Below are 27,334 nucleotides of genomic sequence, written 5' to 3'. Positions count from 1 at the left end.
AAAACAGTGCTCCATAAAATGTTAAGTTAGATGAGAGACATGACGAGAGAAAGTCGCAGATCTCTCGTGACAACAGCAACTACGACAAATTCAAATGGCTCTGAGCACTATGGGACTTAACTGCTGTGGTCATCAGTCCCCTAGAACTTACAACTACTTAAACCTAACTAACCTAAGGACATCACACACATCCATGGCCGAGGCAGGATTCGAACCTGCGACCATAGCGGTCGCGCGGTTCCAGACCGTAGTGCCTAGAACCGCTCGGCCACTCCGGCCGGCCAACTACGACAGATTCATCTGGTATCGTCAGATCGGTCTTCTTAAGCTCAGTCAATTCCCCATCCGCTCAGAAACCGACAATAAATTGTACTCGTCCTTGCGAAATTTATTATAATGGCCTTCAATACTAAACTTCCGTTGACCAGCGAGAATACTGCCCATATTAAACATTTGGAATTTTCACGTTTTTGCACAAAGAAAAAATGATTCTCCCATTACTTTTTAAAAGATAGCAAATCTCCACTTCTCCGTTTCTTGAAATACAACGTTCACTACATAGTGCTCGCTTCGCATCAACGTCCGCAGCTTAGCCTGGCACTACACTGCCGCAACCTGCCGGCTGTCGCCACAGCCCCGGTCGACGCCTGCACGCGAGCAGCACACGTGCAGCGCTGTGCGCTCATGAGCCGCGTGCAACGTTTGCCCGCCCCTGGCCTAGAGCCAGCAATGGCACTATTCAGAACCAGAATCTTCTCTATACTGACGTACGACATAGAAATTATCGGATCACATCTTAAGTGAAAAACCGAACGACACTAAAAAGAGTAAAGGCGACCTATATAAAGGAAGCAACAAGAGTGACCAAAACAACACAATCCAGGCGTGTATACCTGCTGGTGAGGGAACCCTTCCTAACTGAAGACCTACGGACAAACCTGATGACACCCAGCAGCAGCGCTTTGGAAAGCCTAATTAAAACATTGATGGAACGAGGGGAAGACGTACCTCAGTAACTTTATCGCACATGGACAAAGAACAATTTCGAAATGAGACACGTGATCAGCAGAAGGCAGTCCATCGTTTCCACCACCTTATTTGCAACAACACGTCATATCATGAACCAAACGCAATGTGTGAGTGTAAACTGTGTCACCAAAGATGCAAACGTTACCATATAGAATTCTGTAGCAAAAGGACGCGGTCAATGAGGGACTACGCAAATCACAATATGTAAAATTTCTAATTTTGTTTATTATTATCTTTGTACTTTGAATTTGTATGGCTATTTGGCTGCAATAAAGTTATTATTATTATTACTGTGAACTTACGCTGACGAGACAAAACATTATGATCATCTTCTTAATGACTCGTTTGTCCGTCTTTGAAACGAAATACATCAGTGATTTTGTGTATCAGGGAGGTTTGTGGAGGTATGTGGCACTAGATGGCTACAAACAGGTCATGTAATTCGCTTAAATAAAGGGCCGCTGATTTGCTTGCACAGTGATGACGCCCGATAGTGACCTAGATGCGTTGCATAGGATTTACATCAGGCAAACTTGGTCTCCTAGACATCAACGTGAGTTCACTGGATGTTCCTCAAATCACTGTAGCACGGTTCTGACTCCCAGACCCGGTGAATTATACTGCTGAAAGCTGACATCGCCGTCGGGGAAGACATGAAGCATGAAGGGATGCCGATGGGCCGTCCGGTGTGGCCGTGCGGTTCTAGGAGCTTCAGTCTGGAACCGCGTGACCGCTACGGTCGCAGGTTCGAATCCTGCCTCGGGCATGGATGTGTGTGATGTCCTTAGGTTAGTTAGGTTTAAGTAGTTCTAAGTTCTAGGGGACTGATGACCTTAGAAGTTAAGTCTCATAGTGCTCAGAGTCATTTGAACCAATTATTCAAACAAATTGCGGAAACTGATGATAAGCCGCACAATTTGCTGTTAGATATTAAACGCAAGTTGACATGGCAAAATCATCATATAAATAACGCTCCTTTTTCGTCGCAGGGATACAACAGCGGCGTTGCTCTGTGCCCAGTTTTCGTTTGACGCGGCACATACTTTTTCTCATGATGTGAGTGGAATAAACAAGAATACAACGATTTTCTCTACATTTGGCGAAATGATTTTCGTCTGAAGTGTGGACTATAGTGTGAAACTTATTCCATGTATCACACCCGTAATGGAACACCTTTGAATTGCGCACGTTGCATGAATTAATTTTCGACTTCCACCCTCCACAATCTCACAAAACACCGCTTCGTTGAAAGGTTATTTTACAACAGCAACGTCTTGTATTCATCTTCTATACCAAAATAGTCACGACAATTTTGCTCTCCTGCATGCTACAGTAAGAGGAAACAAGTCGACAACTACGAAGCGACAGCGGCGCCACACTTCTCAGAATCTTCATAATCGCGGAACTACAGCGGCAACGAAGGAAGCCCGTTAGCACTGATGTAACAGCGGCGTCTTGATTGTGAGATATGCAGTCGTAACATTGGACTTGTAATCTCTCCGTTTCTGAACTCTAGTTGGTGTAGCGGTCAAACCGGATGCTGTTTTTAGACGATTTCGCACACCCCACTAGGTGAACACTAGGCTGTCCCACCTCGGTTACACGTTTCGCAAACATTTAGAAAACTTTACCACATTTTCACGTGGATGAGAGTATACCAGAGAGTTGGGCTGCACATTGGGGTCCATACACTACTGGCCGTTAAAATTGCTGCACCACGAAGATGACGTGCTACAGACGCGAAATTTAACCGACGGGAAGAAGATGCTGTGATATGCAAATGATTAGCTTTTCAGAGCATTCACACAAAGTTGGCGCCGGTGGCGACCCCTACAATGTATTGACATGAGGAAAGTTTCCAACCGATTTCTCATACACAAACAGCAGTTGACCGGCGTTGACTGGTGAAACGTTGTTGTGATGCCTCGTCTAGGGAGGAGAAATGTGTACCGTCATGTTTCCGACTTTGATAAAGGTCGGATTGTAGCCTATCGCGATTGCGGTTTATCGTATCGCAACACTGCTGCTCGTGTTGGTCGAGATCCAATGACTGTTAGCAGAATATGGAATCGGTGGGTTCAAGAGGGTCATGCGGAACGGCGTGCTGGAACCCAACGGCCTCGTATCACTAGCAGTCGAGATGACAGGCATCTTATCCGCATGGCTGTAACGGATCGTGCAGCCACGTCTCGATCCCTGAGTCAACAGATGGGGACGTTTGCAATACAACAACCATCTTCACGAACAGTTCGACGACGTTTGCAGCAGCGTGGACTATCAGCTCGGAACCATGGCTGCGGTTGCCATTGACGCTGCATCACAGGCAGGAGCGCCTGCGATGGTGTACTCAACGACGAACCTGGGTGCACGTCATTTTTTCGGATGAATCCGGGTTCTGTTTACAGCATCATGATGGTCGCATCCGTGTTTGACGACATCGCTGTGAACGCACATTGAAAGAATGTATTCGTCATCGCCATACCGGCGTATCACCCGGCGTGATGGTATGGGGTGCCATTGGTTACACGTCTCGGTCACCTCTTGTTCGCACTGACGGCACTTTGAAAAGTGGACGTTACATTTCAGATGTGTTACGACCCTTGGTTCTAACCTTCATTCGATCCCTGCGAATCCCTACATTTCAACAGGATAATGCACGGCCGCATGTTGCCGGTCCTGTACGGGCGTTTCTGGATCCAGAAAATGTTCGACTGCTGCCCTGGCCAGCACATTCTCCAGATCTCTCACCAATTGAAAACGTCTGGTCAATGGTGGCCGAGCAACTGGCTCGTCACAATACGCCAGTCACTACTCTTGATGAACTGCTGTATCGTGCATGGGCAGCTGTACCTGTACACGCCATCCAAGCTCTGTTTGACTCAATGCTCAGGAGTATCAGATCCGTTATTGAGGCCAGAGGTGACTATTCTGGGTACTGATTTCTCAAGATCTATGCACCAAAATTGCGTGAAAATGTAATCACATGTCAATTCTACTATAATAAATTTGTCCAATGAATATCCGTTTATCATCTTCATTTGTTCTTGGTGTAGCAATTTTAATTACTGGTAGTGTATATCAGTCCCGATGATGGGGGAGGGATGGGGGGGGGGGGGGTAACGAGGTTGTGACAGGAAAGGCGTATGGTTGCCCCTTAAAACTAACCATCCCAAATCTGTTAATAAGCTTGCTGCTTGGTGAATGTGCGTAGGAGCGAAAAAGAGGCGCAAGAAAATGACGATGGTCATCATACGACTCAATGCCAAAAGCGGGCTGAGGGTATTTCGGGTAATAAGGATGCCAAGTTTTCAGTTATACACAAGCAGAGAGGCGGGCTGCACAGGCACAGCCATGCTGGGCCTGTGACGCGGTGCGAGACGTAATTAAGCACGCTCACTCGCCTTAGCCGGCGCGGCGGCGCGGTACAAGCGTGGCTGCGCGTGCGCGGCTCATTCGCCGGTACGAGGGCCTCGAGCGCCTTTATGGTCTATTCTTCTTCTCCGCGCTGCTCTTTATGATCTTTGTGATTCTAATTATCCGTTTGTTGTCTAACACGGCCGTAAAGTCCAGAGAGGCAATAGGCCGGCCGCTCACACGGGGCACGCACAAAGGCCCGTCGTCCCACTCTGTCCCGGTAGTTACACGCCGCGCCTCGGGCCAGCGTTGTGCGCTTATCTGGCAGCCATTGCGCGGTGACTTAGACCTGCACCGCCGCGGACCCGTACGTAGCTGTGCCGTCCCTCATACCGGAGCTCGTTATTCTGTGCATCAACTACACTGTCCGATTCGACCGGTGATTACAGCCGGAGGGCAATGGAACTAAATCACAGATTAAGCCATCTGGCGTTCTGGGCACCTCTCTTACCAGCCACTTATCAATTACGCACGAACTTCACTGAACTACTGCTGCACACCTCTTCTGGCAACAGATATCAATCTTTTTTTATGTGATCCAATTTCCATTGGGCAGACAGAAGGTGAAATAGCGCTTACTTCCCGTAGTACGAGATACGTTCAAAGTGTTCGGTGACTTGCAACGAGAAACAGCAGAGCCAAAGAAAATCAGCGTATTCATGCAGAATAAAATTTCCAAAATACTCTTGTAGCAACATTTATGAAGGTTTCAGAGCATGCACTCAGGAGACGTCGACATCTTGCATCGATATTTTCGGTTGACTACGACACTACTGCCCATTAAAATTGCTACACCAAGAAGAAATGCAGATGATAAACGGGTATTCATTGGACAAATATATTATACTAAAACTGACGTATGATTACATTTTCACGCAGTTTGGGTGCATAGATCCTGAGAAATCAGTACCCACAACAACCACCTCTGGCCGTAATAACGGCCTTGATACACCTGGGCATTGAGCCAAACAGAGCTTGGATGGCGTGTACAGGTACAGCTGCCCATGCAGCTTCAACACGATACCACAGTTCATCGAGAGTAGTGACTGGCGTATTGTGACGAGCCAGTTGCTCAGCCACCGTTGACCAGACGTTTTCAGTTGGTGTGAGATCTGGAGAATGTGCTGGCCAGGGCAGCAGTCGAACATTTTCTGTATCAAGAAAGGCCCGTACAGGGCCTGCAACATGCGGTCGCGCATTATCCTGCTGGAACGTAGGGTTTCTCAGGGATGGAATAAAGGATAGAGCCACGGGTCGTAACACATCTGAAATGTAACGTCCACTGTTCAAAGAGCCGTCAATGCGAACAAGAGGTGACCGAGACGTGTAACCAATGGCACCCCACACCATCACGCCGGGTGATACGCCAGTATGGCGATGACGAATACACGCTTCCAATATGCATTCACCGCGATGTCGCCAAACACGGATGCGACCATCATGATGCTGTAAACAGAACCTGGATTCATCCGAAAAAATGACGTTTTGCCATTCGTGCACCCAGGTTCGTCGTTGAGTACTCCATCGAAAGCGCTCCTGTCTCTGATGCAGCGTCAGGGGTAACCGCAGCCGTGGTCTCCGAGCTGATAGTCCATGCTGCTGCAAACGTCGTCGAACTGTTCGTGCAGATGGTTGTTGTCTTGGAAACGTCCGCATCTGTTTACTCAGGGATCGAGATGTGGCTGCACGATCCGTTACAGCCATGCGCATAAGATGCCTGTCATCTCGACTGCTAGTGATACGAGGTCTTTGGGATCCAGCACGGTGTTACGTATTACCCTCCTCAACCCACCAGTTCCATATTCTGCTAACAGTCATTGGATCTCGACCAACGCGAGCAGCAATGTTGCGATACGATAAACCGCAATCGCGCTAGGCTGAAATCCGACCTTTATCAAGTCGGAAACATGATGGTACGCATTTCTCCTCCTTACACGAGGCATCACAACAACGTTTCACCAGGCAACGCCAGTCAACTGCTGTTTGTGTTTGAGAAACCGGTTGGAAACTTTCCTCATGTCAGCACGTTGTAGGGGTCACCACCGGCGCCAACCTTGTGTGAATGCTCTGAAAAGCTAATCATTTGCATAATCCAGCATCTTCTTCCTGTCGGTTAAATTTCGGGTCTGTAGCACGTCATCTTGGTGGTGTAGCAATTTTAATAGCCAGTAGTGTATTTAGCCATCTTCAGGAGAGTTTTGCACTGAAGATCGTCGTACACTTCGCTGTCTTTGAGCTAGAAATTAGCGCAGAGACACGTGTGCGTAGGTTTTCTCTTCATGACAGTCATCAGTCGAGTTTAGCGCCCTGTGTCTAGCACTGCTGCAGCTGAGGCGCCCATACGCATGCACCAAGGTGTCGACTTACGGGCCCGTGGAGTTATAATTCACTTGTCAAAATAATAAAATTAACCGTAAAATGTATTCGTAATTCCAAATATGGACAACCATCAGCTGTATAATGGAAAGACGACAATGAAAATTTCTGCCGGGTTTCGAACCCGGATTTCTCGCTTATCGCGTGCGGTAGCCTTACCACTAGGTCGTCCGACTATGCTCCACAGTCAGACTCGAACTTCCGTAAGTCGTCAACCTTGTATCTACAACCTGCGCTCGTACGTCGTTTTACAAGAGTAGTACCGTATAGACCGCTACAATAATTTTGTTTTATGATGATCATTTCTATAGACAGCGTTAGCGAATACAGGTTATTTTATGTGCAGCTCTTGGTGCTAGATATGCCAAGGGGCCCGGGTTCGATTCCCGGCTGGGTCGGAGATTTTCTCCTCTCAGGGACTGCGTGTTGTGTTGTCCTCATTATCATAATCACCAGTGGAAGGCAACGGGAAACCACCACTGGAATCACTTCCCTAGACGCTCATGCGGTGGACCTCTCTGACGAGGCTTCCCCCATGACAAGACCTGCCGTAAGGCAGAACACAGAATTTTTTTGGTGCTAGATAAATATGACTTTCTTTGAATGTTGGAGCAATACCTCCACCAAACATACCGAAGGGTCATTGCATTTTTGCGGTGAGCCTGAAGACTGATTCAGTATAGCGAGGTTGGAGCGAGCCCAGTGGACGTGAGGCGATTGGTCACCAGTAACGTCACAACAGGCAGCTGGAAATACGAAGACCAGGTTATCGCCAATACGGCTGTCAGTTACCACTTGACAGTGCTGGAGAGATACTCAGATGGAAGCTCATAAGAATTTAACCGTTTGACGCGACTGGAAGCTAGAGAAAATATCATTATTTCTTATCGGATCGAAACTATATATTCAACATCCAGGCGTTGATTCCACACGTCTCTTAACGTTCAGTAAGTATGCGAAATGTGTATGTTTTGTTATTCTGTCGAGAGAACGAAAGAAACTTGCAACACCAAATCTGGGCAGTTTAGCAGCATAGCTTAGCCAAAGAAGGCCTGCAGCACGCGGAGTCAGAGGGGAGGGAATATTGTAGTTAAACCAACTGCACTTGCCAGTGTTATAGACTTCTTGCCAAACGCATTTACATTTTGGACATTCCAGAATGGATCTTTCATTCTGCAGCGGAATCTTGGTCTCTACATACAGTTTGGTGATGGGCCGGACTGTTACTGCAGAAGTACATAATCAACACCTAGTAGCTCTCGGTAACACGGCTGCAGGCAGTTAATTTGAGTCTATCGACTGTCTCATCGGCTGTTCGTGAGTTCATTTCGGCAGCAACCACTCATAGTGTGATCTGGCAACCCGTCCCAATATTTTGTAATTACCTCGAAATCCTCATGGGTAGCAGCAGCAGCAGCAACCATTAGACGTCCACTGCTAGATTAAGGCACTGTATAGACTTCTTCGTGCATAACTGTCACCTCCTAATCACATCTAAATTGTTGCCTCATATTTTCCATTATTTCTTCAACTGATTCATTTCTTACCCCCTGGAATTGAGCTGAGAATTCTTTAGGTCCATCTACCTATCCAACCATCTGGCTACATGTCCAAACCACCTCCATTCTGTTTGCATTACAACCATACCACTCCAGGTGTTCCTTGATCCAATTTATTAGTTTGCTTGTTCTGGTACCGCGCGCCGCGGAATTTGAATCCCCGCCGGACGTCATGGACGTCGAAGACCCCTAGAAGTCTCTGCACCATCGCGCCGTAAGCTGTGGCGGCGCTCGCATCCTGGCCCGCTTTTAGTGTGAGGGCGCCACAGTAGAACACGTGGTTACAGCGGCCAACAGCGGCGCCCCCCGATAGAGTATTTAAGAGCCGGCCTCTCGCTCAACCAGCGAGTTTAATCGTTGCATGAGTCTCGACACATCGCCTCGACAACAGACAGCGTGTTTATCGTTCTTTGTTTTCATTAATAGTGGTCGTGTTGGATTCGTTTGGTTGTCTCTGTCACACCGTTACTTCTTGCGTGTTGTCGTCGTAAGATCTCTCTCCATCGTCCGTCGTTGTTTCGTGTCCGTCTTTTCAGTTCGTTTGTTTGTGCACAGGCCGCTCTCCGTTTCGTCCCGCCGCGCTTTCTCGGCTACCGCGCGACCGTTCCGGTCGCGGTCACAACAGGTTACGACACTTGTCTCTCATAGTAATTTTCAAACCCATCTTCTAACTGACCACTGGCCAATCGTCAGTTTTTGAATATTTTTCGCGTCAAAAGTCCAGGTCCCACTGCGACAAAAGAAAATGGCAGTACATAGTAGGTTTCAAATTACCTATTCAGAGACACAAGAAGTTTAGTTTTAAAAATCCTATTTAGATGATAAACAGCATACTAGCGCACTTTTAAACTTCTCTTTATTTCTTTTCCTGTCTCTTCAAACGTTATCTTCAGCTGTCCTAAATGCGAAAACACATCAACAGATCCTGTGAATTTATTGTTATTCTGTGCTATTTTATTTTCAGTATCATAGACGTATATTTTAGTCTTATTATAGTTAATTTTCAAGAGTAATTTCAAACTCTCTCAATTCAGTTCTTCGCTCCGTGGTTCAAGTTCATCTGTATTAGGTATATCTGTACAATGTTAACAGCAGAATGTGGATGATTCAAATATATTGCATTAATGTGTTCTTTCTTTCTTTCACTGGTGTCATGTCCCGCGCTGACGCAGAATCGGCATTGTTAGGAACGGATTTGGCAAGGTTAATGGAAAGGGGTGGCCCGATGGCCTTCCTACCGCCACCCCGTACCCCCTGTGACGGAATTAGTGTACCCCTGCTGTCTGCGACTAGTGTAAATCGTGGAATAGTGCGAACGTGTTCAGATGTCTGCGAGTCGTGTAACTGAGGGGGAACGTGGGCACCAGCCCGGTATTCACCTAAAGGGATGTGGAAAACCGCCTAAAGACGACATCCAGGCTGGCCGGCACACCGACCGACGTCGGTAATCCGCCGGGCGGCTTCGTATCGGCGTCGGTGCGCCTACCCGAGTCCAGTAAGCAGCGCATTGGCGCTCTCGGCTAACCTGGTGGGTCATATTGCATTTATGTGTATTCCTTCTTTTTCCCAGTTACAGCCGTAATAATGACCATACAATACAGTGATGTGCAGCATTGAAGGGAAGAAATTAAGTTCCACACGATATGTCAGTTCCAAGTAACATAGCTCGGGGTTCGAGTCCCGGTTCCGCCCAAATTTCCGTTGTCATCATTCTTCGAACTTTCAAATTCGATGGCTTCTTTCATTTCGGTAATCCAGAAACCTTTCTTTCTCGTAGTGACTAATGTCTCGTCGAATGCAATTCGATGTCCATTTTCTAACGCTTGTTCTGCCGCGGTTGATGTCTCGGCGTACCGTAGGCATGCGGCGTTGCTCTGCAATGCGCTCTGCATGCCCAACAGAAAAGCAGTCACTTTCACGGACGGGTTTTTTGAGTCCTATATCCGGCTTCACAAACCAGACGAGTAATTTAAAGGCAGTCATATTTATGTATCATGAGAAGTTGCAGATAAAATAATCTTTATCTGCTACTAGTTTCATTTGAAATGATAATCATCAGAAACATAAAACGGGTAGAGCACAACCTAAATGTTATCACTGTTTCAGTGACGTCAAAAAATAATAGAAAGCGAGTCATCATTGACGATAGTACGTCTTTTTACATTTTTTTTATTGACGTCACAATAAGAGTGGTACCATATATACCAACTGGTGTCCACAATTAAAGCAACAAATCGCTATTTCCCCGTCCTGTGTCTAATTGACGATGTAATCATACAAACTGTCAACGGATGTTGGTACGATCATATTCTGAACAAGAGATGGCATTCCGGTCAACGGACAACCACGCCAACAATGAGGTCAGGACAACTATCAAACGGAGTGGTGTTTGCCGGGTAGTCACACATCCACAATCGCTGTATGACAATCACAGACGGTGCAGTATGGCACAGAGAAGATGTCTACCAGACTCTCTGCGGGGAGTACCATAGAAAAAATGGAAGCAAGAGAGTCGCAAACTGATATGGTCGATGGCTTAATGTGAACTGTTCTGTGTTTGTTGAATGTGGCAACAGGTTATAAAGACCGAAAGTGTATCCCAAAGACGAGAGCAGGGCTGACCACGTGTGCATCAGAGAGAGAGGACCTTTATTTGGCCTTAGTACTGCACGGCAACTGGCATCAGACCTCGCAGCGTCCACTGCGTGTGTTGTATCGAGGCAAACGGTGTACAGAAGGCTTCGGCAGAGTGACCTGCTGTATGTATACCTATGAGGCATCTTCACATAATGGAATGTCTAGAGTGAAGTCGTCAACATGCTACCTACACGGTCGAATAGTGGGAAAGCGATTCTCGACAGATTGTCATCTGGGGGTGACGTGGAACACGATTTATGGACCCAAACATTGTGGAAAGGGACATATCGAGGAGGATCCCTAATTGCGTGGGCAGTGATTGCGTTGACCACACGAACACCTCTTTATGAAACTGTACAGGGGTGTCGGGAAGATTTAACTGCTGTCATATATCGAGACGAGATCTTGGGACTTCATGTGCGGTTGTTGCTAGGTGTTGTCGCTCCATACTTTGTATTGATGGACTATAACGCTCGACCACACAGAGCACGGGTGGTCGATGTTTTCTTGGAAACGTAAGATATTACACGTATGCCGTGGCCTGCTGGCCCTCCCGATACGAATCGCGCAGAGCATGTCTGGGATGCACTAGCGACACAAATTGCGTCACGTCAGCATCCACCAATTACTCTCCAACACTTGCGAGCAGCTCTGCAAGAAGAATGGACATTATTGCCTCTAAATGAGATTGATGACATCATTCACAGCACGTCCTGTCATCGGCAGGCCTGTACTTATGCTAGAGGTGATTAGACCTCATACTGAGCACATTAACCAGTTGTCGAAAAGTGTGTGAAAATCCATTAAGCTGAAAAAAACGAACATTTTTGTATGTCGTTCGGCATGTTGCTTTGTTTACGTTCTGTATTCTTTACATTGTTTCTATTTACTACCAACTGTTTATACTGCTTTGTGGCAAAATAAAGGCAAACTTGAAATATTTCCGTTTATTGCTTTAATTGTGGACACCAGTGTAGAAAGAACTCCTACAGCATAGTACAAGAGGTAACTCAAAGAAATATGCAATGAGATGAACAGAAATGACACTTTTATTTAAAGACGATAGTTACGCTGGACAACCGAGCTATATGATGAGCTCCTGAACATTACAAAAGATGAGACATTGTTCTTAATAAGATGTGAGGTCACCACGGCCGGCAATGCATTCTCTGCAACGTGCTTCCACGCTCTGCACTAGGTTGGTAAGGATGAAATGATAATTAAATTAAGACCCTAAGCTGTCGACAGGCGCCGGCTGGAGTGGCCGAGCGGTTCTAGGCGCTACGGTCTGGAACCGTACGACCACTACGGTCGCAGGTTCTAACCCTGCCTCGGGCATGGATGTGTGTGATGTCCTTAGGTGAGTTAGGTTTAATTAGTTCTAAGTTCTAGGGGACTGATGACCTCAGAATTTAAGTCCAATAGTCCTCAGAGCCATTTGAACCACTGTGTCGACAGGCGTTAATATACATCAACGGGGACAGTTGAAATGTGTGCCCCGACCGGGACTCGAACCCGGGATCTCCTGCTTACATGACCGACGCACTGTCCATTTGAGCCACCGAGGGCACAGAGGATAGTGCAACTGCAGGGATTTATCCCTCGCGCGCTCCCCGTGAGACCGACATTCCCAACTTAATGCCCACACACTACATTCGTAGTGCCTCTGCCCATTACACTCATTACTCGCGCAGATAATCTTACCGAGTCCCGTAAGAGTTCGGGCAAAGCGTGTGCATCCAGTACAGAAGAAGGAGGTCAATGGCCGGTTAGCCTTAACTCTATGAAGATGGTATCTGTTCTTTCGGACGTGTCCGAAAGAACAGAGACCATCTTCATATAGGTTGGTAAGGAGTTCTTGTGGTACGGCGTTCAATTCCTCCAGCATCGAGGTTAGCAAATGCTGGATGGTCGATGGCTCATGTGGACGCGCTGCAATACGTGTTCGCTGGAGTTTAAGCCAGGGCAACGGGCAGACCAGTCCATTCGTCGAATATCCTCTCGTTCCAAGAACTCATCCACCCGCTCTGTCCGACAGGGTCGCCCATTATCAACCATCAAAATGAAACCGTAGCAGAAATCAGCCCCGAAAAGACGCACACTCGGGAGGAGTACAGTTCAAATGGTTCAAATGGTTGTAAGCACTATGGGACTTAACATCTGAGATCACATCCGTCTTCTAGACTTAGAACTACTTAAACCTAACTAACGTATTGACATCACACACATCCATGCCCGAGGCGGGATTCGAACCTGCGACCACAGCAGCAGCGTGGTTCCGGATTGAAGCACCTAGAACCGCTCGGTCACAGCGGGCGGCGAGGAGTACAGTGTCACGATAGCGTTCACCGGTAAGATCTGTAGGTCAGAACGCCCACACTATAACACGTGGGCCACAAAAACGACCATTTTCGACAACGCTGGACGTACCCTCACACGGCGAGTGGTGGGAACGCGTAAAGCACCCAGGAACATGTGTGTCTTTCCAGGGCTGCATTCACCTCTGACTTCATTTGCATGGATATCAGTGTGCGACCGCAGTGAACAGTGCAGGTGAGGGAACTCTTGGAACGAGAGGTCATTCAGCGATTGGACTGGCCTGCCCTTTCAGTCGACTTGTACCCCAATGAATACGTGTGGAATGTGTTGTGGAGGCGCACGTTCACATGCACCAACGGCCATGCTTAGCAACTTTGTGGTCAGCATGAGAGCACGTAGCAGAGCATGCGTTGCCGTCTGTAGTGATCACACACCCTATTAAGAATCATGTCCCATATTTTATGATGTCCAAAGAACCATCGTCAATCGCGGTGGGTTCAGAGTAATTACTGTCTTTGAGTAAAAGACTCGTTTCTGTTCGTCTCCTTGTACACACATCAAAAAAAAGTTTTACATCTCCTCGGTTCCCAGTACTCCTGAAGATAGACCGTTTCTGTGGATGTTGTATCACAGACACAGTCCCATTGACTGTTCAGAGACGTCACTAAACCCGCCCAAAGATGTAAACAACCATGCATGAGCAGCGCCTATTAGACGGAGAGGGTCCGACAGCTGACCAGTTCCAGTCATTCCACCAGGAAGCAGGTACACGGCTCGTGTTGTCTGTAGTTCAACCATGCTTAGACGGTCAGTACAGCGGTTCGATCGCGTCCGCATTGTTACTTTGTTCCAGGAAGGCACAAGGGAAGAGTCCAGGCGTCTCGGAGTGAACCAAAACTATGTTGTCCGGACATGGAGGAGATACAGGGAGACACAAACTGTCGATGACAAACCCCGCTCAAACCGCCCAAGGGCTCCTACTGCAGTGGATGACCGCAACCTACGGATTATGGCTCGGAGGAACCCTGACAGCAACGCCACCATGTTGAATAATGCTTTTCGTGCAGCCATAGAACGTCGTGTAATGACTCAAACTGTGCGCAATAGACTGCATGATAAGCAACTTCACTCCCGACGTCCATGGCGGGGTCCATCTTTGCAACCATGACACCATGCAGCGCGGTACAGATGGGTCCAACAACACGCAGAATGGACAACTCAGGATTGGCATCACGTTCTCTTCACCGATGAGTGTCGCATATGCCTTGAACCAGAGAATCGTCGGAGACGTGTTTGGCGGCAACACGGTCAGGCTGAACGCCTTAGACACACTGTCCAGCGAGTGCAGCAAGGTGGAGATTCCCTGCTGTTTTGGGGTGGCATTATATGGAGCCGACGTACGCCGCTGGTGGTCATGGAAGGTGGGCGACGTAACGGCTGTATGATACATGAATGCCATTCTCCGACCGATAGAGCAACCATATCGGCAGCATATTGGCGAGGCATTCGTCTTCATGGACACCACCATCGCGCACATCTTGTGAATGACTTTCTTCAGCATAATGACATCGCTCGACTAGAGTGCCCAGAATGTTCTCCAGACATGAACCCTATCGCACATGCCTGCAATAGATTGAAAAGGGCTGTTTACGGACGACATGATCCACCAAGCACTCTGAGATATCTACGCCGAATCGCGGTTGAGGAGTGCCTTGATGAACTTGTGGACATTATGTCATGACGAATACAGGCATGCATCAATGCAAGAGGACGAGCTACTGGGTATTAGAGGTACCGGTGTGTACAGCAATCTGGACCACCACCTCTGAAGGTCTCGCTATATGGTGGTACGACATGCAATGTGTGGTTTTCATGAGCAACAAAAAGGGCGGAAATGATGTTTATGTTGATCGCTATTCCAATTTTCTGTACAGGTTCCGGAACTCTCGGAGCCGAGGTGATGCAAAACTTTTTTCGTTGTGGGTATATTTGTTTCAGTTACCGTCTGTACAATACGGTAGCAGTCATTTATATGTATGGCCCAAGTTTAATCGAACTATGCCGGCCGAAGTGGCCGTGCGGTTAAAGGCGCTGCAGTCTGGAACCGCAAGACCGCTACGGTCGCAGGTTCGAATCCTGCCTCGGGCATGGATGTTTGTGATGTCCTTAGGTTAGTTAGGTTTAACTAGTTCTAAGTTCTAGGGGACTAATGACCTCAGCAGTTGAGTCCCATAGTGCTCAGAGCCATTTTTTTAATCGAACTATGTTATTTTGCAGTGACACATTTTGCGGAAGTCACTTTCAAAAAATGGCTGCAATGGCTCTAAACACTATGGAATTGACATCTGAGGTCATCAGTCCTCTATAATTCGAAGTACTTAAACCTAACTAATCCGGCCGGGGTGGCCGTGCGGTTCTAGGCGCTTCAGTCTGGAACCGCGTGACCGCTACGGTCGCAGGTTCGAATCCTGCCTCGGGCATGGATGTGCGTGATGTCCTTAGAGTAGTTAGGTTTAAGTAGTTCTAAGTTCTAGGGGACTGATGACCACAGATGTTAAGTCCCATAGTGCTCAGAGCCATTTGAGCCTAACTAACCTAAGGACATCTCACACATCCATGCCAGAGGCAGGTTTCGAACCTGCGACCGTAGCAGCAGCGCGGTTCCCAAGTGAAGCGCCTAGAACCGCTCGCCACAACGGCCGGCGGAAGAACTATACTTGAATTTACACTTCCTAGTGCGTCCTTTTAAGTCGGTATGTCACTGACGGTACGTCTGTTCCGGCTTTTTCTTAAGGCGATAGAACTGAAATATGGCTACCGCGGCCCGAATCTGCTGATCGTAATACTGACTTAATGCACGTACTACTTATCATGGCAGGGTGCGTAGGGAGATGACGCAGAAGAGTTTTTGAACTAAGCGAAAGACGGGCGTTCCCGCGACGGACAGGAAAGAGCGCACACACACGCACAGACAGCCTAGTCAACAAGTAGCCAGGCCTGTAAATCTAGGGAAGTCGTGCCCTCGCTGTTTTGCTCGCCTTAAGTGGCAAGATTTCCCGTCGCGCAACGCGACATGTTATTCATGTGGAAAGAATGGCGATGTCCAGGCAGTTTGCTTCCAACAGCGGGAGAACACTACAGGTTGTAGCAGTAACTCAAGTCAAGTTGTGCCATCATCTCGTCGCAGTGCTGTGTGACGCCATTCCAACAAACTATTTGTAACACTACAAATTGCTGGCCGTCGTGTTGACTTTCAATTGGACAAAGGTGCTTCTGTAATTTTGCTTAATCGTGGCACGTAAGAACACTTAGGCTTACTACGCCTGTCAGAATCTTGAACGCACTTCACGGCATACAAGTGCCGTTCTGTTGGAACTACCTTGACGATATTGTCGTCTCAGATCCTACGCCAGAAGAACACATTATCAATTCGCGTACTCTTTTTCGAGTGTTGTCAGACGCAGGACTCAACTGTCGTCTCGAAAAGTGTGACTTTTTTCAGACATAACAACAATACTTATGTCATGTGATAAACAGTCATGGTGTGCACCCACTCCCGTCTCATTTGCTTGCAATCCTTGACCTGCCTGCTTCTCGCAATGCATCTGAACTGCAGTCAGTGCTAGGCAAGTTGACATACTACATTCGTTTCATTCCGAACGCTTCACAGGTGGCGCCCCCATTGCATCGCTTGTGTCGGAACATTGTGCCGCCTTTCGTGTGGACCGAAGAGTGTCAGGACGCCTTTCAGAAACTCAAAAATGCTTTGCTCAGTGAGAGATGTTTAGTACTTTTGATCCTGCAAAACCAGTTATTTTGCAATTAGATTCTTCCTCTTATGGAATCGGCGCTGTGCTTTCGCACAGAACTGGTGCACAAGAGGGACATATTGCTTTTGCCTCAAAGTCGTTAACTCAAACTCAGAGCAATTATTCATAAATTGAAAAAGAAGCTCTCGCTATTGTGTATGGTGTGACAAAATTCCATCACTATCTGTTTGGTCGCAAATTCTATTTAGTGGCAGATCACAAGTTTTGCAGTCCTTGTTTCGTCCGTCAAAGCCGGTTCCTACAAATAATGCTCAAAAATTGCAACGTTGGGCTTTGCTTCTATCCCAGTATCAGTACGATATTGTGTACAGACCTACAGCAAAGCATGGCTACGCTGAAGCCCTTTCTCGCCTTCCGATCGGCCCCGACTCTTTTTGAGTCCTCTGACCCTACTTGTTGCCCGAGCCATGCGCAGGACTCTCAATTACTGCAATCTTTTCCACTGAATTACAGAAAAATTGCACAGACCACGGAAGCGGACACTAATCTGAAGATTTTGTTGCATTACATTCACACTTCTTGGCCTCGCCCATTGAACAGTATTCAGAACTCAGTAGTGCACCGATACTTTGTTAGTCGGCATAACTTTTCAGTACAATAAGGTGTGATCTTAGTACAATCTGACAGAGGACAATCGCGTGTGCTCATTCCCACAGTGTTGAAAAGGATGTGTTACAATTGCTTCACCAAGGACATTGGGGAAAAGTTCGCACTAAACAGTCAGCGCGCCGCCACTGTAACTTGCAGGGCATGGACACCCACATTGAACTGATGATGTCACAGTGTCGCTCCGCTCCGCCACAGACATTTCCAGTTTCGCCTAATTGCGATGCCTATGAATTCTACCACGTCACGCAACACCATTCAAGCGTTGTCATGTTTTTGCATTGTAGGATTGCCTGAAGTTGCTGTTACGGACACGCATCTCAGTTCCTCACATGACTTTGAACAGTTTTGCAAACCAAATACACTCCTGGAAATGGAAAAAAGAACACATTGACACCGGTGTGTCAGACCCACCATACTTGCTCCGGACACTGCGAGAGGGCTGTACAAGCAATGATCACACGCACGGCACAGCGGACACACCAGGAACCGCGGAGTTGGCCGTCGAATAGCGCTAGCTGCGCAGCATTTGTGCACCGCCGCCGTCAGTGTCAGCCAGTTTGCCGTGGCATACGGAGCTCCATCGCAGTCTTTAACACTGGTAGCATGCCGCGACAGCGTGGACGTGAACCGTATGTGCAGTTGACGGACTTTGAGCGAGGGCGTATAGTGGGCATGCGGGAGGCCGGGTGGACGTACCGCCGAATTGCTCAACACGTGGGGCGTGAGGTCTCCACAGTACATCGATGTTGTCGCCAGTGGTCGGCGAAAGGTGCACGTGCCCGTCGACCTGGGACCGGACCGCAGCGACGCACGGATGCACGCCAAGACCGTAGGATCCTACGCAGTGCCGTAGGGGACCGCACCGCCACTTCCCAGCAAATTAGGGACACTGTTGCTCCTGGGGTATCGGCGAGGACCATTCGCAACCGTCTCCACGAAGCTGGGCTACGGTCCCGCACACCGTTAGGCCATCTTCCGCTCACGCCCCAACATCGTGCAGCCCGCCTCCAGTGGTGTCGCGACAGGCGTGAATGGAGGGACGAATGGAGACGTGTCGTCTTCAGCGATGAGAGTCGCTTCTGCCTTGGTGCCAATGATGGTCGTATGCGTGTTTGGCGCCGTGCAGGTGAGCGCCACAATCAGGACTGCATACGACCGAGGCACACAGGGCCAACACCCGGCATCATGGTGTGGGGAGCGATCTCCTACACTGGCCGTACACCACTGGTGATCGTCGAGGGGACACTGAATAGTGCACGGTACATCCAAACCGTCATCGAACCCATCGTTCTACCATTCCTAGACCGGCAAGGGAACTTGCTGTTCCAACAGGACAATGCACGTCCGCATGTATCCCGTGCCACCCAACGTGCTCTAGAAGGTGTAAGTCAACTACCCTGGCCAGCAAGATCTCCGGATCTGTCCCCCATTGAGCATGTTTGGGACTGGATGAAGCGTCGTCTCACGCGGTCTGCACGTCCAGCACGAACGCTGGTCCAACTAAGGCGCCAGGTGGAAATGGCATGGCAAGCCGTTCCACAGGACTACATCCAGCATCTCTACGATCGTCTCCATGGGAGAATAGCAGCCTGCATTGCTGCGAAAGGTGGATATACACTGTACTAGTGCCGACATTGTGCATGCTCTGTTGCCTGTGTCTATGTGCCTGTGGTTCTGTCAGCGTGATCATGTGATGTATCTGACCCCAGGAATGTGTCAATAAAGTTTCCCCTTCCTGGGACAATGAATTCACGGTGTTCTTATTTCAATTTCCAGGAGTGTAGCATTCGCAATCTAACAAGTGCTCTGTTTCACCCGCGGTCCAACGAGAAGCGGAACGATTTGTTTCAAACTTTAAATAACAGATGGCTAAGCTTCGCACCTCCCACACACGGGAACAGACGCTGAAACTCTTTCTCGCCTCTTATCGCTCCCTCCCACGCGACGGACCGTTACCGGCGGAACTTCTGCATGGCCGCCGCCACCGGACGCTGCTTCACTTGCTCCACCAACCGCAGCATTCGGCGCCGCCGATGGTCCGCAAGTATCGCTTTGCACCGCATGATCTTGTTCTTAACAGGGTTTTTGGCCGTCGTCAGCGCTGGGTGCGAGGCGAGACCCAGAAACGCGCTGGCACATACTTGTATTTAATTGCGGGTCCCGATGGTTTGCAGCGCCGTAACCAAATTGGCATTTGCCCCGTGATTCTGCTGCTTCTCTTCCCCCTGATAAACGACCTCATGGGACCACGCGGCCTTCGCAGCCGTCCGCTGCTGCCACCGCGACACCCCAGGACGAGCCAATGGACGTCGCGCCCTCGCCTCCGCCAACGCCGCTCTCCGACCTGATGGACCTGAGCCCGCCATCGCCGTCGCAGTCATCGCCCCAGGAGACGCCCTCAGAACTGGGCGTGTATCCTGAGGAGTGTTTTCAGGAGGATGTTGCTTTGCTCTCGCAAGCCAGATGGCGGGGTACGGCCGGGAGTACGCCGTTCTCCACAGCTAAGGCTCCCGGTTCATCTCTACGTCCAGCTTCCTGCCCTCCCCCCCTCCCCCTCCCGCCCTGATTGTCGTTCGCAGTAGACGACAACGGAGCGGCGTTTCTGGCTAAGGGGGGGGGGGGGGGGTAGGGGGGGAGAAAGTGCTGGCGTACGCCTTGGCCAGATCGCTGTTCGGCAATAGGAAACATTGTATAGCAGGCTCTGAATTAGGCGCGCTATGACAAAAGAAGACCAAGACACGCCCCAGGATACGAACCGATAACGCCGCCATGGCAGCGTTCATTTAAGACGACGACGACCGAGCTACCTGAATCTCGTAATCTCAGTACCTCAGTACGTCGCATCGGGACCCAGTTCGCACTGCACCTCACTACGTGGCACTGTATTCTAGGCTCCCACCGTGGTAGTCGTCACCTCGCATCTTACCTAGCAATGAGGGAACGTTAGTCATTATATACAGGGTGGTCCATTGATAGTGACCAGGCCAAATATCTCACGAAATAAGCATCAAAGGAAAAACCTACAACGAACGAAACTCGTCTAGCTTCAAGGGGGAAGCCAGATGACGCTATGATTGGTCCGCTAGATGGCGCTGCCATAGGTCAAGCGGATATCAACAACATTTTTTAAAATAGGAACCCCCATTTTTTTATTACATATTCGTGTAATACGTAAAGAAATATGAATGTTTTAGTTGGACCACTTTTTCGCTTTGTGATAGATGGCGCTGTAATAGTCACAAACATATGGCTCACAATTATAGGCGAACAGTTGGTAACAGGTAGGTTTTTTAAATTAAAATACAGAACGTAGGTACGTTTGAACATTTTATTTCGGTTTTTCCAATGTGATTCATGTACCTTTGTGAACTTATCATTTCTGAGAACGCATGCTGTTACAGCGTGATTACCTGTAAATACCACATTAATGCAATAAATGCTCAAAATGATGTCCGTCAACCTCAGTGCATCTGGCAATACGTGTAACGACATTCCTCTCAACATCGACTAGTTCGCCTTTCGTAATGTTCGCACATGCATTGACAACGCGCTGACGCATGTTGTCAGGCGTTGTCGGTGGATCACGACAGCAAATATCCCTCAACTTTCCCCACAGAAGGAAATCCGGGGACGTCAGATCCGGTGAACGTGCGGGCCATGGTATGGTGCATCGACGGCCAATCCACCTGTCATGAAATATGCTATTCAATACCGCATCAACCGGACGCGAGCTATGTGCCGGACATCCATAATGTTGGAAGTACTTCGCCAGTCTGTCATACAGTGAAACATCTTGTAGTAACATCGGTAGAACATTATGTAGGAACACAGCATACATTGCACAATTTAGATTGCCATCGATAAAATGGGGGCCAATTATCCTTCCTCCCATAATGCCATACCATACATTAACCCGCCAAGGTCGCTCATGTTCCACTTGTCGCAGCCATCGTGGATTTTCCGATGCCCAGTTGTGCATATTACGCCGGATTACGTTACTGTTGTTGGTGAATGATGCTTCGTCGGTAAACAGAACGCGTGCAAAAAATCTGTCATTGTCCCGAAATTTCTCTTGTGCCCAGTGGCAGAACTGTACAAGACGTTCAAAGTCGTCGCCATGCAATTCCTGGTGCATAGGAATATGGTACGGATGCAATCGATGTTGATGTAGCATTCTCAACACCGACGTTTTTGAGATTCTCGATTCTTTGTTGATTTGTCTGCTACTGATGTGCGGATTAGCCGCGACAGCAGCTAAAACACCTACTTGGGCATCACCATTTGTTGACATGTGGCTGAACACTTCCTGTTTCCTTAAATAACGTAACTATCCGGTGAACGGTCCGGACACTTGGATGATGTCGTTCAGGATACCGAGCAGCATACATAGCACACGCCCATTGGGCATTTTGATCACATACATCAACACGATATCGACCTTTTCCGCAATTGGTAACGGTCCATTTTAACATGGGTAATGTATCACGAAGCAAATACCGTCCGCACCGGCGGGTTGTTACGTGATACAACGTACTTATACGTTTGTGACTATTACAGCGCCATCTATCACAAAGCGAAAAAAGTGGTCCAACCAAAACATTCATATTTCTTTACGTACTTCACTTTTTTTTCACTAGCTGCTTATATTTTATGACCCACCGTCTAATTTCTTATGGTGGGTCGTATATTGCCACTTAGCCGCTGTGACTGGGTCCGGAGTCCGCAGTGACTGAAAGTAACACCACACCGGTTCCCGTCCCCACTCACACCGTCGCCCGTGTCCCGCCACGTGGAGGCGGGCTCTGTTTAGATCCATTTGATATCTTTTTTTTTTGTGCAGCATTAGAAAAACTTATGACTAATACAATATGTAATAAAAATGGGGTTCCTATTTAAAAAAACGCAGTTGATATCCGTTTGACCTATGGCAGCGCCATCTAGCGGGCCAACCATACCGCCATCTGGTTTCCCCCTTCAAGCTAGACGAGTTTCGTTCTTTGTAGTTTTTTCGTTTGACGCTTATTTCGTGAGATATTTGGCGCGGTCACGATCAATGGACCACCCTGTATAGTTTGGATATAGACACAGACAAGATTCAAGAGTTAGTACATGTTATTTGATTTCTGTTAACCACAGAACTTCAGACTGGACGTCATTGAAGACAAGTACCCAATTGGTCCCTACATTACGTTTACTTGGCAGCGTGACTAGTTGCCACAGTCAGTCTCCTCACACCACACCGGTGTTACTTATGTTTTAATGTTTGACTTTTTGAAGAACATTACGTCTTATATTTTAATGTATGACTTGAGCAACTATCTCTTAAATCACTGTACATCTTGGACGATATGTTCTTCATGTAAGTACTATTTGTTTTACACTCGTTTACATTAATATAAACATTTATTAGATAAGATATTTAATCTGAAATATTCACTTTAGGTAATTACCTTACCTTCTGATGAAGCCACCCTTAGAGGTGACGAAACCTGGTCAAGGTATATAGAAAAACGTCAGCCATTTTCAGAGTTGTTCCTGTAATAAAGTTTATTTTAACCAAGTCTGCATTATGTGTTGTAATGAGAGGAAACCGGCCACCCACCTATCATACCACCCTCTCCTCATCTATCCAGGAACCACAAAACATTACAAGAGGGCACAGCCACAATGCCTTCACCAAAAAAGACGAATTAAATATTCTAGAATTCGAATGTAGAACTAATGCCAACATGAGGAACTTAGTAGTAGGTCCATGGTGTAGCGAAGCAGCTTAAATCACTTAATAAAGGCAAGGCCTCTCATCCAGATTGTATACCAGCCAGGTCCTCTTCAGAGAATGACAACGTAGACGCTTTGCCGTTTTTGAGAAAACGATGGTCAAAGTTTTTGATGTACTTTGTGTGTCTTTTACCGAGTATACAGTTCAGTCGAAGTTGTGGCACAGTGGCTAGCGCCGCATCTTTACACTGTGGAGCCCTGTTTCGAAGACAAATTATTATTTTTATTTTTGTTTTTCATTTATCTATGCATGTCCGTAGTAGAGTACTACACGAATGGTTTCCGATTTATATTAAAACAACGTTGTCCTTATTCATCCACCAATTGTATGCCTTGTGAAAGAATGAAAAAATAAATTTATGAATGATAAAATTATTTGTAATTGTTGTAGGTGAAATTCTTTGATTCATAATAAACTGCAAGTGCCAGTTCTCGGAAAAGTGATCCGTTACATGTGATTTGCCGCGAAATTATTGCCAACGGGTGGAATCTTCAACAATGTTAATGAGATTCATGCTAAGAAATGTCACTGTGACAAACCTGCCTTCACGTTATGTTCGAAATTTCTACGTTTCGCATGTTTCTACGATCGGTATCAACCAAGGGACTGCATCAAATCTTTTTGAAAAATAAACATAGAAAAAAGGTAAGAACTGAAACCAGAATGAAACATAAGAATATGAGAATTTAAAAAGATTATAATCTCTGAAAATGCCATACATACGTATATTGTATAGTAAGTGTATGACTTTGAGGAACACAGTTGTTATTTTTAAATTAATTTAACGCCCTTGTGTCCCCTAAATTGGTAAGAAACAATGGCGTAGTAACCTTCTAAGGACATGGGTAGACAAATGAAAAAATAAAATAGATAATAACAATAATCGGGTTTCGAACGCGGCGCGCAAAAGTGACAGGGGCGACGCTGCCGACTGTATCATCATTCTACTGCGATTACCACGCTCTGAAAGTAAGCTAAATCACGTCGAAAATTTTGACCATCGTTTTCTCGGAAATCGAGTGCGTGTGTGACGGATGGCACACATGACCCAGTGTAAGCCTGAGTTAGTGTTTGAATGTGGATCCACCCCCATTATATCCGGAGTGGTGTCTAGAGTGGGGCCACGAGGCGTTACGTCCGGACAGGGTTCAAAGGTGGATACACCACGTGTTATATCAGGAAATGTGTCTAGAGGAGGATCTGCAAAGCGCTACGTCTGGGATAGGGTTCGAGGGTGGATCCACCGGCGAGAGGACTTGCTAAGGTTTATGGGAGCCATCCACGACGCTCCTATAGGCCTTTTCTTTCTTTCTTTTTTTTTATTTAGTCATCAGTCTTCTGGTTGGTTTGATGCGGCCCGCCACAAATTCCTCTCCTGTGCTAACCTCTTCATCTCAGAGTAGCACCTGCAACTTACAGTACGTCCTTAATTATTTCCTGGATTTATTCCAATCTCTGTGTTCCTCTACAGTTTTTCCCCTCTACAGCTCCCTCTAGTACCATGGAAGTCATTCCCTCATGGCTTAACAGATGTCCTATCATCCTGTCGCTTCTCCTTATCAGTGTTTTCCACATATTCCTTTCCTCTCCGATTCTTCGCAGAACCTCCACATTGCTTACCTTATCAGTCCACCTAATTTTCAACATTCGTCTGTAGCACCACATCTCAAATTCTTCGATTCTCTTCTGTTCCGGTTTTTAAACAGTCCATGTTTCACTACCGTGCGATGCTGTACTCCAGACGTACGTACATTCTCAGAAATTTCTTCCTCAAATTAAAGCCGATATTTGATATTAGCAGAGTTCTCTTGCCCAGGAATGCTCTTTTTGTCATTACTAGTCTGCTTTTGATGTCCTCCTTGTTCCGTCTGTCATTGGTTATTTTACTGCCTAGGTAACAGAATGCCTTAAAATCATCTACTTCGTGACCATCAATCCTGATGTTAAGTTTCTCACTGTTCTCATTTTTACTACTCTTCATTACCTTCGTCTTTCTTCGATTTACTCTCAGTCCATACCCTGTACTCATTAGACTGTTCATTCCGTTCAGCAGATCATGTAATTCTTCTTCACCTTCACTTAGGATAGCAAAGTCATCAGCGAGTCGTATCATTGATATCCTTTCATCTTGAATTTTAATTCCACTCCTGAACCTTTCTTTTATTTCCATCATTGCTTCCTCGATGTACATATTGAACAGTATGGCCGAAAGGCTACATCCTTGTCTTACACCCTTTTTAACACAAGCACTTCATTCTTGGTCGCCCGCTCTTATTATTCCCTCTTGGCTGTTGTACATGTTGTACATGACCCGTCTCTCCCTATAGCTTACCCCTACTTTTTTCAGTACAGGGTTATTACAAATGATTGAAGCGATTTCACAGCTCTACAATAACTTTATTATTTGAGATATTTTCACAATGCTTTGCACACACATACAAAAACTCAAACAGTTTTTTAGGCATTCACAAATGTTCGATATGTGCCCCTTTAGTGATTCGGCAGACATCAAGTTCCTCCCATACTCGGCGCAGCATGTCCCCATCAATGAGTTCCAAAGCATCGTTGATGCGAGCTCGCAGTTCTGGCACGTTTCTTGGTAGAGGAGGTTTAAGCACTGAATCTTTCACATAACCCCACAGAAAGAAATCGTATGGGGTTAAGTCGGAGGAGCGTGGAGGCCATGGCATGAATTGCTGATCATGATCTCCACCACTACCGATCCATCGGTTTTCCAATCTCCTGTTTAAGAAATGCCGAACATCATGATGGAAGTGCGGCGGAGCACCATCCTGCTGAAAAATGAAAATAGCTCCCTGCTTGCTTTATTCGTCGACTTCCGCGGGCTACGCGTGAAACTTGCCCGCACGCGTTCAACCGTTTCTTCGCTCACTGCAGGCCGACCCGTTGATTTCCCCTTACAGAGGCATCCAGAAGCATTAAACTGCGCATACCATCGCCGAATGGAGTTAGCAGTTGGTGGATCTTTGTTGAACTTCGTCCTGAAGTGTCGTTGCACTGTTATGACTGACTGATGTGAATGCATTTCAAGCACGACATACGCTTTCTCGGCTCCTGTCGCCATTTTGTCTCACTGCGCTCTCGAGCGCTCTGGCGGCAGAAACTTGAAGTGCGGCTTCAGCCGAACAAAACTTTATGAGTTTTTCTACGTATCTGTAGTGTGTCGTGACCATATGTCAATGAATGGAGCTACAGTGAATTTATGAAATCGCTTCAATCATTTGTAATAGCCCCGTATTTCGAACTTCTTGCACCATTTTACATTGTCGAACGCTTTTCCCAGGTCGACAAATACTATGAACGTGTCTTGATTTTTCTTTAGTCTTGCTTCCATTATTAACCGCAACGTCAGAATTGCCTCTCTCGTGCCTTTACCTTTCCTAAAGCCAAACTGATCGTCATCTAGCGCATCCTCAATTTTCTTTTCCATTCTTCTGTGTATTACTCTTGTAAGCAACTTGGATGCAGGAGCTGTTAAGTTGATTGTGCGATAATTCTCGCACTTGTCAGCCCTTGCCGTCTTCGGAATTGTGTAGATGATGCTTTTCCGAAAGTCAAATGGTATGTCGCCAGACTCAAATTCTACACACCAACGTGAATAGTCGTTTTGTTACCACTTCTCCGATTGATTTTAGAAATTCTGATGGAACATTTTCTATCCCTTCTGCCTTATTTGATCGTAAGTCCTCCAAAGCTCTTTTAAATTCTGATTCTAATACTGGATCCTCTATCTCTTCTAAATTGACTCCTGTTTCTTCTTC

The sequence above is a fragment of the Schistocerca americana genome, chromosome 1 (assembly GCF_021461395.2).
Source record: "Schistocerca americana isolate TAMUIC-IGC-003095 chromosome 1, iqSchAmer2.1, whole genome shotgun sequence".
In the NCBI taxonomy this organism is placed as follows: domain Eukaryota; kingdom Metazoa; phylum Arthropoda; class Insecta; order Orthoptera; family Acrididae; genus Schistocerca; species Schistocerca americana.
Note: the sequence above shows the minus strand (reverse complement) of the source record.